Source organism: Podarcis liolepis (assembly GCF_965112155.1).
Source record: "Podarcis liolepis genome assembly, chromosome: 10".
Lineage (NCBI taxonomy): Eukaryota > Metazoa > Chordata > Lepidosauria > Squamata > Lacertidae > Podarcis > Podarcis liolepis.
The window spans coordinates 72,253,202-72,266,143 of NC_139562.1; positions in this window are offsets into that span (position 1 = coordinate 72,253,202).

Sequence of the window (12,942 nt, forward strand, 5' to 3'; positions counted from 1 at the left end):
GAGCACCAGACTGAAAGTGACGTCCCAATTTGGGGGACAAAAATATTTGAGGGTATCTGGTGTTGGGGGAAAACAAGAGAAAACCATGTTCTTCACACTCTGAGAGATCAGAGACTCAGCTGCCTGCTTATGGAAACAGAATGCTAGCACTAGATGGATCTCTGAATTGATCCATGAAGGCAACACTTTTGCACCTGGAGGAGCCATTGATTCAAAAAGGTGTTTAATGTTGGGATTGCATGTGGCTCACTTAGAAGATCAGTAATGGTGAACGAGCTTCTCTATATGTTTGCCCATTACTGCTACCCATCAACTTCTAAAACGTACAGCCACTAGAGATTATTCTGTGCTCTCCAGGATGCATATGGAACAACAGTGGCAGTAAACAGGCACTTCCCAAACACTCCCCATAATTTACTGCAATGTCCAGAGATCCCTCAATAGACAAGTTAATGTGGAAAGAGTTCCTTGGAGCTGGAAAACAAAGCCACTGAAGCCTAGGGTGTGGAATTAGCTCCATTCTGAGGAGGCAAGTAGTACTCCTTCAGTCAACATTTTGCTGTGGCTATGGTCTGAGAAGCCCAAAATGAACATTGTGAGTCAAAAGGGAAGCTGGCCAGCATGTGTGAGTCTACCCTTTTTCAGATCTATGCCTCCACCTAGTTTCTAGCCTCAATTGGTCAATCTACAGGGCGGGGGCCAATTCGTATTTCCTTTTCTTCTCCTGTGTAGCACTGGCAGTCTTTAAGCTTTCCTACCAGACCTTTACCATTGCACACGTGTGTGTTTGCACAAGGGCCCTTCCAAGCTGCCCTGGATGCCTGAATCTAAGAGAACGAGAGAGGCAGGGACACATTTATTTGACCTGCACCAGAAGCAGGGGCATCAGCATCTGAGTTGTCCAGCAACTGACTGTAACAACTTCATGGTGAACTCTGGCACCTGCTTTTCTTGAGAAAAAGCGCTACTCGAATCCCTCAGTTTCCTGAATATAAAGGAGATCTAGTATAGACAACACCCCACTCACTTTGAAAAGGTTTGGCTACGCATAGGGCAGAGCATCCTTTCAGGCGCTGAGAACTGCCATGATAAGGCAGCCTATTCTAACATTCAACTGTGATGCCTGACACATTTATTTCTCTATTTATAAAGAGAACAGTCCAATATGCAATGCCCCCCAACCATGCACATAATGTGCCACGTGATTCTGTTGCAAATAGGCACAGAGCCTAGAATTATTTGTTTATATATTTTGAGTTATGATTTCCATTTCTGGTCATCAATTTTTACCATAATCTCAAGGCACTGGTTTTATCTAATACAGGACAAGAAATCAATAAAAAGCAAAGTGGTATACTTGTGCCGAGAAAGCAAAGTGAAAATAGCTACACAAAAGCAAAGGGATCCATTTTCAGTGACAAGCAAATCTTTTCTGCAGATTGTGTTGAAGCAAAACATTGCCTCTTGATTTATTTTTTCTTTTGTTCCTTTATAACCAAACTAATCTTTCTCACAGCTTATATAGCAGCAACAAGAAAAGTTACGTTTCCTCTATGAAGAAATTTATCAAAATGTGCTTATCTCTGAATTATTTTGTCCTGCTATGTAAAAGTAATTAACATCTATAGCCAAACCATGTTCCTCCACTTAAAAAAAAACAACACTTAATGAAACAAATCAAAATGGGCCAAGAAATTCCTGTTTCCACCACAGGTGATCCCTCTTTGGAAAGCTTAATATGTGCAAAGCTATTGTATAAAACAGCCTTCTTAGCTTGGCATCTCTTTCAAGGGGGGCAGGGGACTAACTTTGATCAAAATACCATGTTTTCACTCTCCCCCCTTTGTAGTTCATTGATTGCATGCCCAGGTGCAGCCCCCCCCCCCCCCGCTTCCAGGAGCCAGACACCATATTTAGGAATAAAATGGCCACAACTTTATTAAATTTCAGATGTAGGAAACCTTGTCTTAGGCACTGGGCATGTATCCCTCTCTGCCCCTGCTGGGGGTCTGAGGCAGGACAGGGTCAATTGGGAATATGGGGACACTGCAAAATGTGCATTTACACTGCTGGCCCCCTCCCTCGAGGGGAGCTCTATGGCCACTGCTCTATGTGCGCTTGTGGTCAGAGACTTCCCTCAAGACCCCTCTAATGGGGGACCCTGATATCGCTGCCGCAAAGGGGTGAGTCACCGCAACACCCCTTCCTCAATTGTTGGAGTAAAGGATTCTGCCTAAGGCCTAAAACCGCCAAAGTTGTGACAATTGCTATGGGGAAGGCAAAGCCTGCAGAGCAGGGGAACTTCTTCCTGGCTCTGAAAAAACAGCAACCATCGTCCAACCATAGCAACACCCATGGACCTGGAAAGGAGAAAGGTCAGTCTGAAGGGAAAGAGACAACTGGAGGGAGGGCTGGGTGGGTGATGCTCTAGGGCTGCCTGTGCTGCTGGCATCCCAGAAGGCCCTCATTTATCCTTTTGGAGCAGACCAGAGTGAAGACTGCTCACTCCTGGTCCGCTCCCTTAGCCCCGCCCCCAGACTGCCAATTTGAAAAAGGGTTCTTTAAGCAAGAACCCAAAACCAAACTCTGCAGTGACAAGAGGGTGGGAGGAGCAATGGCCAGTGGAGCAGCGGGGCTGCTGGAGGACAGCGGGGTCACGGGCCGGGCCACAAACCTCGCCTACCGCCACTGTAATTTCACTTTAAGGTACAAGTGGAATAGCAATGGACTTCGCACCCTACTGGGGATTTAGCACATTTTGCAGGTGTACATGCTTCAGTGTTCCATCCACAGAAGTGTGGGGGACCTAGTGGAGGGGGAGAGGGAGAGACAATTCCCTCTGTTCCTTCTCCCTATAAAAAGTTTTTTTTAAACAAGTGTGGTGCTTGAGAAACAACTGCCTTTCGTCTACACTTGTCAAACAGGGGAAAAATAATGTGACTACAATGCCAGGCTGTTGATCACTGAGTTATTCTAGGGATTGGAGATGGATTCATTGCAATGCCTTCTCTCTTTTACTGTGGGGAGGCAGCAATCACAATTTTCATTCGGCTGCTGTGGCTAGAGCTGATAGCTGTCAATCTCTTTTCTTGCTCCCACCCCCTCTTGACTCCCCCACAGAATAGGGGTGTTCTTCTATTGAAGGTGAGCAACAAAAACAAGGTTCTGTTCTCTACAAGCACCTGCATATTCATGCATATTCCTCCCCATCACATTTGTGTTCCCCTCAGCCTACTGGGTAGCTATTTACTTAATGAAGCCAGAATATTTTACCTCGGGTTAAGTACTTAATTCGTTCCGGAAGTCCGTTCTTAACTTGAAACTGTTCTTAACCTGAAGCACTACTTTAGTTAATGGGGCCTCCTGCTGCTGCCGCACAACTGGAGCACGATTTCTGTTCTCATCCTGAAGCAAAGTTCTCAACCCAAGGTACTATTTCTGGGTTAGCGGAGTCTGTAACCTGAAGCATCTGTAACCTGAGGTACCACTGTATAAACTAAAATATCACTGCTGAATAGAAAAGAGCCGTCAAGCAGATCTGTTGAGCAATATAAGTCCTCAAGCCTTGAAGTGTCTGGTCAGTTCAAACGCTGCCCACTTCAAGTGTGTTTGGTGCCAACAGAGTTCTGAGGATTAAGTCATGAGAGTGGAGGTCATTTGATCAAGACAGCAAAAAAAGTGTGTCATTAGCCAAATCTGATGCAACTTGGGCCAACGTAGGTATCTTAAATGAGGACATGCCATGCATGCAAATGAGTTATCACCATGTAATGAGATGACTTTATGAAAGAGATTACATGATTCAAGAGAAATAGTGTTGAAAAAGAGAATTTCCACACAATATTAGCCTGAGCTTGGAACAAGGTTTATTTAACATCCAGTCATAATCTGTCATAGATTAGTAAAATGCAGTCAGCCTGAATTAATTTAACTCTCATTTCAGGTTGCTGAAAAATAGAAGGTGAGACAAAATGTCAGTGAGGAACAGCCTGCACTCTCTCAACGAGGCACCAGCATAAATTCAGTGTACATGGTTAAGGATCTGACCCACCAGAGCTGCATTTATGGCAGCGCCACTGGTTCTGCCAACTGGGCAAGAGCCTTGGGGGCTCCGCAGAGCATCACAGCTGTGGGAAAGTGAACTGAGCACAAGGGAAACTGAGAGGTGGGAGGAGCTGATTTTTGTTCTTGCAAAATCTGTTGAAATCTGAAAGAGCAAAGTTTGCCCCTGTATCCATGACGCTAATGGAACAAAAAGTGCTTAACGTTTGCCCCAATGAGTTTAGGTTTTGCTTCTTCACATTAAGTAACAGCATCTCCGCCCCTCTGTACTTTTACTAAACTGGTGGTGGAGGGCCTAACATCTGGATGGTGAAATTGTCTCTCTCCAGGTGCTGCTGAAGTCCAGCTCTCCCATCAGCCTCAGGCAGCCTGGCCAACTGTCAGGGTCAAGGAGAGTTGTGCTCCAAAAACTTCTCCAAAACATAGCTTCTCCTCCACCTCTGGTCTAAAAATGCACCAAATTCCAGATGTGGGTGAGAAAAACTGCATTTCAGATTTCTCCTCTTTGTGGCCTGACACAAAAAAAATAAACTATTGCATCTTTTGCTGGAGTTTATCCTTTCTCAGATAAAGCAGCTGCAGTGCTGCTACAGAAAAAAGGAGGACTGCAGATCTACCCATTTTGACTTACAGTATAACAAAGGTCAGTCCAAAGGCTATTATGTCCTTAACAACAGCAATTTTACTGTTCATCTTTCAGAGTGGGAAGAAGCTTGTATGTGGCTTTCCTGGATTTTACTCCGCCTTTGACTTCAAAGGCTTGTGGGGGAAATTACCGTATTTTTCGCCCTATAGGACGCACTTTTCCCCCTCCAAAAATGAAGGGGAAATCTGGGTGCGTCCTATGCGGCGAATGCAGGCTTTCGCTGATGCTTGGAGAGCGAGAGGGGTCGGTGCGCACCGACCCCTCTTGCTCTCCAGGCTTCAGGAAGACATCCGCAGCCTAGGCAGCCCTGTGGGAGGTCCCGCAGGGCTGTCTAGGCTGTGGATAGCAGCCTGCTTCCCGGAGCGCTGGGCGCGCTGAAAACAGAGCGCCCGGCGCTTCGGGAACACATCCGCAGCCTAGGCAACCCGCGGGAGGTCCTGCAGGGCTGTCTAGGCTGCGGATAGCAGCCTGCCGCCCGGTGCGAGGGGCGCCTTGAAGCAGAGCGCCCCTCGCGCCGGGCAGACATCTGCAGCGTGGGGAGCCCTGCAGGAGTTCCCCGCAGGGCTCCCCACGGTGCAGATAGCAGCCTGCCACCCGGTGCGCGCCCCCAAAACTAGGCTGCCCCCCCAAAAAACTAGGTGCGTCCTATGGGACAGAGCGTCCTCTGTGACGAAAAATACGGTAAGTTGCCGTATGGCATGTGCCAAACATGTGCAGCTTCCCAAGTGTGTTGGTTTATGGCAGTCAAAACAAAATAAAATAATAATAATAATAATAATAATAATAATAATAATAATAATAATAATAATAATAATAAATTCTTCCAGTAGCACCTTAGAGACCAACTGTTATTGGTATGAGCTTTTGTGTGCATGCACACTGCTGGATTCAGTCAGACTCCCAACACTTCAGTCAGTTCAGTCCTTTTCTGACAGGTCCAAAGCATGGAGGCAGTTTCACTATATACATAAAGTACAGGCTTCCCCATGATCCCTAGCAGAAGATGCAGGCTTCAAATGCAAAGCAAGCTCAGCTCACAGCATACATACAGCACTAAGTTCTGTATCCGTCTGGCAGAGCTTCCTTGCAGCCAAGCAAAGAGGCAGTGTATAGCCCCCTCTTAATAGACCCAAGAAGCACCACTCCCTTGGCCGGTTGCCAGGTCAGTGACCTTCAAACACTAGTCACAAGACCTGCAGGTGCAAGATAAGGGAAGCATTTGCACCAGATTTTCCTTTAGAGCAATTAAAAGAACCTCAACAAATTATCACATACAAATATAGATAAGGGCCTGCTGCTTCGTATGAGAAAACTTCATCCACAGGTCCAGCGCAAACTCTTTCTGGCAAAGCTAATATCAGGAGAGGTGTTAGTGCAGGATTGCTTATTGGTGCTTTTTTGTTCAACTTCTATGCAAAAATAGAAAAAGATTCCAATTTAAGTTCTCGGGATGGTTCCCTCCATCCGTCAGAAATGCAAAGATCCAAATACTGTGGCATGCTGATGAGCACCTGTAAACAAAATTGGTAAGGAAAAATTGGGTGGTAAATTATTCTAAAATGAAGGTAGTGGTTTTTTCCTAGAGGAAACATCTGCATCAATGGCGTTGAGATGAACACACGATTGAGCAATGCTCTTACTTTAGATATTTAGGTGTGCATTTTTCTTCCAATGGCAGATGGAAATCTCATACAGAGGTAGCAAACCTTCAACTTGGAGGACAGCCAAAGTAATCCTGACCTTTATAAGTTTAAAGGAGGCTCTTATTGAGCTCCTGTTTTGAAATTAGATGTTGGTAAAGTAATCTCCCAGTTAAGCTATGGGGTCAGGGATATGTTCCAGCAGATGAGAGCATTCAGAATAGGTTTTTGGAGGAACTGCTGGCACTTCCCCCAGGGATAACCTCCTCGTTGCTAAGGTTGGAAGTTGACCTTCTTTCCATCAAGGCAAGAATTCTTAAGTAAACTGTACTTTATGGGGAACAAATTGCCAGGAGTAGACATTGATACAATCTTTCCTTGAGGATACCCAGACTTTCCTAGTACATAAGGACAAATTTTTCATCAGAAACAGAATTTTCGAGGTAGATTTTCATGAAAATCTTCTTGACAGTCAATTGCAAGCATTTTCCTCTTGGTTTAGTTTATTAAAGAGAGATCAACACTTTCAATGGTACTTTCAAGACCTAATTTTTGATGCCCCTTGGAAAGCTTTTAATGTCCTTCATTTATGAACAATGCATTCAGCCAATCTGGAGGAAAAGGATACAGGGATTCCCTATCACAGTGGACATGTGTTTGTGGTACAAGGGAGGTGGAAGATGCAGTGCATACCTTTTGCACTGTCCCTAGTACTGAGGTCCCAGAGCTCATTTTTGTCAGACCTTTAGAAGGCAAGAGCTAGTTGGACCCTGACTGATATTATTTGCAATCTACTGGCAGACCAGAAAAAAATTACAAACAAGCTGATGACCTACGTAGCAGAATCTCAAATGTACAATAGCACCATCATTTTCCAAAGACTTCTGTCATGGACTGCAAAGAGGACCAACAATTTTAAAGTTGTTGTTTATCTCTGTTTGTATTGATGATTATTAGTGTTGTATATTATCAGTGCTATGTTTTGTTCCTGCTTCTCTGATGTCTGTTGTAGCAGGAGCCTACAGCTGCAGATAATTTTATATATAGTGTTGGATTTGTGCTATGAAAGTATATTGGGTGGGAAAATTTGGAAAGATTCTTCTTTCTGCTAACCCTTATCTGTGTCAGAGCAATTGGAGATGGACTGCCTGCAGGGAAAGGATATGATGGCTTTGATGCCTTCAGAAACCACAATTTGTGTTGCTATCATGCATTCAACTTAATAGCTTTAAAGTTCTCAAATGTCTGTTCCAAGAGGGCTGAATCAAAGTTTACATTTCCCATGCAGATCCATTTCCTGATAAATGCTAGTTTGATTGCATTTTAGCAGCCCAAAGCATAGCTTGGCAGAGCAGTGATTCCATGGGTTCCCTCACTATCTTTACTATCATTGGAACATTGTGGACTGCATCAGCCAGAAATTGCCAAACGGCCAAGATTAATTCCACTCAGGGCAAGTGATACCTGATCTTTTGGAAATGTCCCAGGCCCATCTAGCAGCCATACTTCTCATAGGGTATTTTGCATGTGAATTGTAGAGTTGGAAGGGACCCCAAGAGTCATGTAGTCCAACCCCCTGCAATACAGGAATCTTTTCCCTAATGTGGGGCTCAGACTCAGGACCCTGAGATGGAGTCTCATGCTCTACTGACTGAGCTATTAATAGTGTGGACTTGGCTTATCAAAATATGCTACTCATAATTTGTGATTTTTAAATTATGAAGAGCAATTAAAATATTAATATAATCATACCAAGGTGATGTACTATAAAAACAGCAAAAAAGCAGTTGAACACAAAAAAGCAGATACATTTAAAACAAAACTAAAAGAATGAAAATTAGGCATTCATGGCAAAATCCCATGTATCCAACTTGGAAAGTCTGTTGGGATAAAAAATGGATTCAGTTGTTCCCAGAAAGTGCAGATCATAGACGTTATTCATCACAGGGTATGATCGTCCCATGGATTTCAGTGGGATAGTTAAGCACATCTGTAATTGTATTCAAAAAGGACTTAAAAGTATTTATTATTATTATTTATTAAATTTATGTACTGCTCTTCATCCAAAGATCTGAGTGCATCTCACAAGATAAAAAATAAAGCATACTGAATGTTGCACTACGTAATTAGCAAGTTTATTGTTTGATAGCCAGTGGTTATCTGTGGTGGGGTTTGCTTACTGCATGGGTAAAAATCCACTGAAAAGAGGGTTGAAGAAGATACATTACTCCATAAATTAAAGACCTCCAAAAGAAATGTTGCTGGGGGGCGACCCATAACTCAGGGGCAGAGCACATGCACTGCATGCAGAAGGTCCCAGTTTCTTTAATCCCTGGCAAGGCTGAAAGAGTTGGCAGCCAGCCATACTGTGAACGAGGGCCCAGTAGTCCCACTCAGAATAATGCAGTTTCCTTATTCCTCAGCAGGGGCGCCAACTTGTTGAGGACGAGTCCTCTTGAGCCCCACCAATCATTTTGGGGAGGGGGCTGAGGGCGCCCAATATCCCAAAAGTGTTGCCAATGGTCTCTTCCCAATTGTTCTCTTCCCATTGTCAAATTATAGATTGCCCATCCTTTTCTGTTTGATTTTGTCCAGAATTATTATGCAAAATGATGATGTTGTTAAATGATGGTGTTAGTGGCAATATTATAGCGTTGTTGCTCTCTGCAACACATTGTTGACAAATTCTTGCATACAGGTAGAAACAGCTGTGGATGCCAGCATCTTCATGCATGTCAGTCTTCTCAAATATAAAGCTTCAACTCACTTCCCCCAGGTACATGTAAGCAGCACTGGACTGATTCCTGTTTGGCTCAGCACCAATTTTATGCTAGTATAGATTCAATGAGATTTTCAGCAACAAACATCTTTCTAATCTTCCATATATGATAATGTGTGACATGTTGCAATGATTAGGGGAAATTCTATTTCTCTCAATAACAATTATTTCAAACAGAAAGCTTCTGGAATAAATAATCTTGCTGATCTTTTTTTAAAAAAAATTAAAGGTAGGGAACAATCAGTTTCCTACAAATTAAAATTAACAAGAGGCTACAGCTTCTCTTCCCCGTCATCCCAAGTAATTAAAGTGAATTGCATTAGAGCAGTAACCTCCAGTGTCTGTAGAGCATTTCTTCAATAAGACTTGGAAATTGGGTAGCAGAAATGTGAAGTATAAAAACCTCCCTTGATGTTGCTTTTAAATCCAAACAGTTTACTCTGCTGTTCTCTGATTTAAACGATATGTCTCCAATTTAATTGCCACTTGTTGAGTGATGATTCAAATAGGATGCAAACCCTGAGGAGCAGGAAGCTATCAAGGATTATTTGTATCACTAAAAAGAGAGTCCCAGTCAGCCTGAATCCTTCAACCGAGTCTGCCAGATTCCGAAGCAGAAGGCTTTAGGTGCATAAAATCAGGCCTGGGCAACATAGAATTCATTGGCTAAATTCACTCACGAGCTGAGTTTGTTCCAAATTAAGAGGGCATGGCCTGCTGATATGTGCCTTCTTTTTCCAAAATCAAATACTGTGAGGGAGGATAGTGGGGAGTACAAAGCTTTGGGCCTAAAGATGTGAAAGGGCAGCCTTCAGAGAGTTTTGTGGGGCACATAAAATCCAGCTCTTTGGGTCACAATTCCTTGACTCACAAAGACTTCAAGGGAAGGCAGCAACATCCCTTTTGAAGAAGGAAGGAGGTGCTCTTTATATCTTCAGTCCTCTCTTTTCCCACTGTGTCCTCAGCAGGCAAAGGGAACAAACTGTTGCCACTGGCAGACCTCCCTCTGGATGTGAAAGCCAATGTTCTTGAAGCAAGCGCAAGCAGGACAATGGTGTTCCTGCACCTGGGAGAGGTGAATTTGGCTCACCCCTTCCCCAGAGGAAGAGAATGGGGCTTGGATCTATGTGGGGCTGAGTCTCCAAAGGAAGCAGCAGACTGGCCTTCTCCTTCCATTTGTCTTTGGGAGTACCCTTCCTCCTTGTATAGTGTGGGCTTCAGGTGGTTGCTTTTCATGGGGCTGACTTGGAATTTGGGAAGCTCTTGGCTGGCACTTGGGACTCCCTGTTTTCACTTGCTTCACACTGCAGAGCATTTTGTCTTGGTTTGGCATTATTTGGCTGTATGATGTTCAGTGCGGGCAGGTAAGGTAAGACCTTAATTCACTGCAGGGACCTTCAGTCATGGCAGCTGCTCCACAGGGCCTGGGAAACGTTGCTGAGCTGTATGCTGTTTCCTTGATGAAAGAGTTAACTGACAACAGAACCCTTTACATCATAGTTGTGGTACCCCTGAGTCTCTGCACCTGGTGTGACTGAACCGGTCATGCTCCCTTAAATCAACCTTTGGTCAACTTTTCTCAGTCCCTGGCTGGATGACTACTTCCCCCTCCCAGGGAAGAGGTCAACATTTAAAGCAACTGGCTGAATTGTCAAATCTCCAATTCTACACCAGCTGAGTCCCTACCTGTCTGTGCACTGTGTCACCAGAGTGGTACATGCACTGGTTATCTCCTGCTTGAATTACTGCAATGTGCTCTACATGGAGCTACCTTTTGAAATGTGCAATATGCCAGAGATTTCTAAGACTTTTCTTGTTCTCCTTAGTTTATTCTTTGGGAATTTTCAGAGGAATGCTTAATCACGGAGTGCCACTAGTTGTTTTCTAAATATTGCTTCTTGTTGCTTTCACTTGTGTTACACTCCAACCTTGCATTTTCTCCCATTGGAACAACCAGAGCTTTCCCCCCCCCAGCCAGAATGCCCCAGAACGGCATTCCAGCCCCTCTTAGAGAGGGGCACCCCGAGTAAGTGGGGCAGATTGCCTCTTTTCCCAATCTCCACCACTCCTGCCTGCACAATCTCTCAATGGCATGGAAAGATCTAGCTGGGGGTGGAGATGGCAGGTGTGCGGGAGAAGCAGCAGCCTAATCTGCCCACACACAGCCCCCACACAGCTCGGCTGCCACGGCGCTTGCCTGCCTTCTCCTTTGGGGGAGACCAACTGCTCCAAGAGAAAGGCACCTCGCGCAGGCTGGGGGAAGGCGGGCAAGTGCCATGGCAGCCAAGCCCACAGAGCCTGAAAACTAGTTAAATTACCTCATTAAGTCGGAGAAAAAATGTCATTGTGGTTTAAAAGAGGTGGTGATGAATGCTTTTGAGGTTCCCTTCTGCTTCAAAATTGGTTTGCCGTGAAATGGAGTGGACGGGCTCATCATAAAACAGAACCCCAGAGTCTTGTCAGGTACATTGAACTATGTGATTCTGTGTATTTTTATCCCACTCTACCCCCAAGTTCCCTCTCTTTTTTCTTCCTCACTACAACTCTGTGGCGTGGGTTAAGCTCAGAGTTCTGCTGCATACACTATGCATTTAAAGTGCACTTGAAGCCCATTCTTTCCCTCAAAGAGCTGTAGCCACTGCAGGTTAAGAGCGCAGCCTTAAGCAAATCTGCCCATAAGTTAGTTCCGTTTAGTTCAATGTGACTTTCTCTCAGGCAAATGTGTGCTGGATTTCAGCCTAAATCACCTTCCCAAAATCTCCTACACAATATTATAAAACCAGAACACTGTAGAAATTAGAAAATGGCACAGGGAGCATCATTTTTATTCTCTGCTACATATAAGAGGATTGAAGAAAGAACAGGACTGTCAGTGTTCACAAGCATCACTAATTTCTATTGTAGCAACAGAGTTTTTCTCCCTCTCTCTCTGCTGAATAAAGTGCTTGCATAAAATATAGCCACAGGTTTGAAATGAGACTTTCATGAATATTTACCACATCCAGCTTTTTCACACAGAAATGCAAGAGGGAGAGAAAGGTGTTTGCTGATGACACACATTAGCTCTCACCTACAATGTTAATAATCAGCTTCCAAATACCTGTGTGCTCCCGCCCCCCACTTTATAATGAAGATAAAGTCTCCAAAGCTAAGCATTAGCCTCTTGCCTTCAAATTTCACATTCTAATTCATCAACTATGACAATATGATGAATGCATTTCACATTAATGGCCTGTTCTTTGACATCTGAAGAAGTAAAAAAATGTCTGGTGACAGAAGAACCACATGAATGCTATTCTTGTAGCCTCATCCCAATAAAAAGAGTGCAAATAAGAAAGGCTTACTAACACCAAACCATAAGGCTTCTCGTTTTCTGTTTATGCTGACCAATTAATTCCTGTGTTCCTATGGGGAGGAAATGGGCTGGCATTGTTGCTGCTTTTTAATCTATGGAGTTAGCTGCTCACCAGTCAATTGTTTAGACAATATAACCAATAATTTAATGCAGCAATGATCAGTTATTTGGGAAGGTTATTTAGCATACGGTGAGATGGTCCACCTGCACTTCAAGGCTGCATGAGGTCCTTTCCCTGTGTGGGTGGAGGGAGTGCAGATGGAGAGAAGGATGGGATGGGATGGGTCAACTGGGAAGGAGGTAGGGTAAGAATTTACTTTATACCACTTTCTTCCTTAGCCAGGCAAGCGACCACCTTTAAAATTAAACATGGAACCAAGGAAATTAATTCAAGCCCAGTATCCAAGAGGGACCCAGTGTTTATGGTAGATCTTGCAATAGGGCACAGTTCAGCTTAACG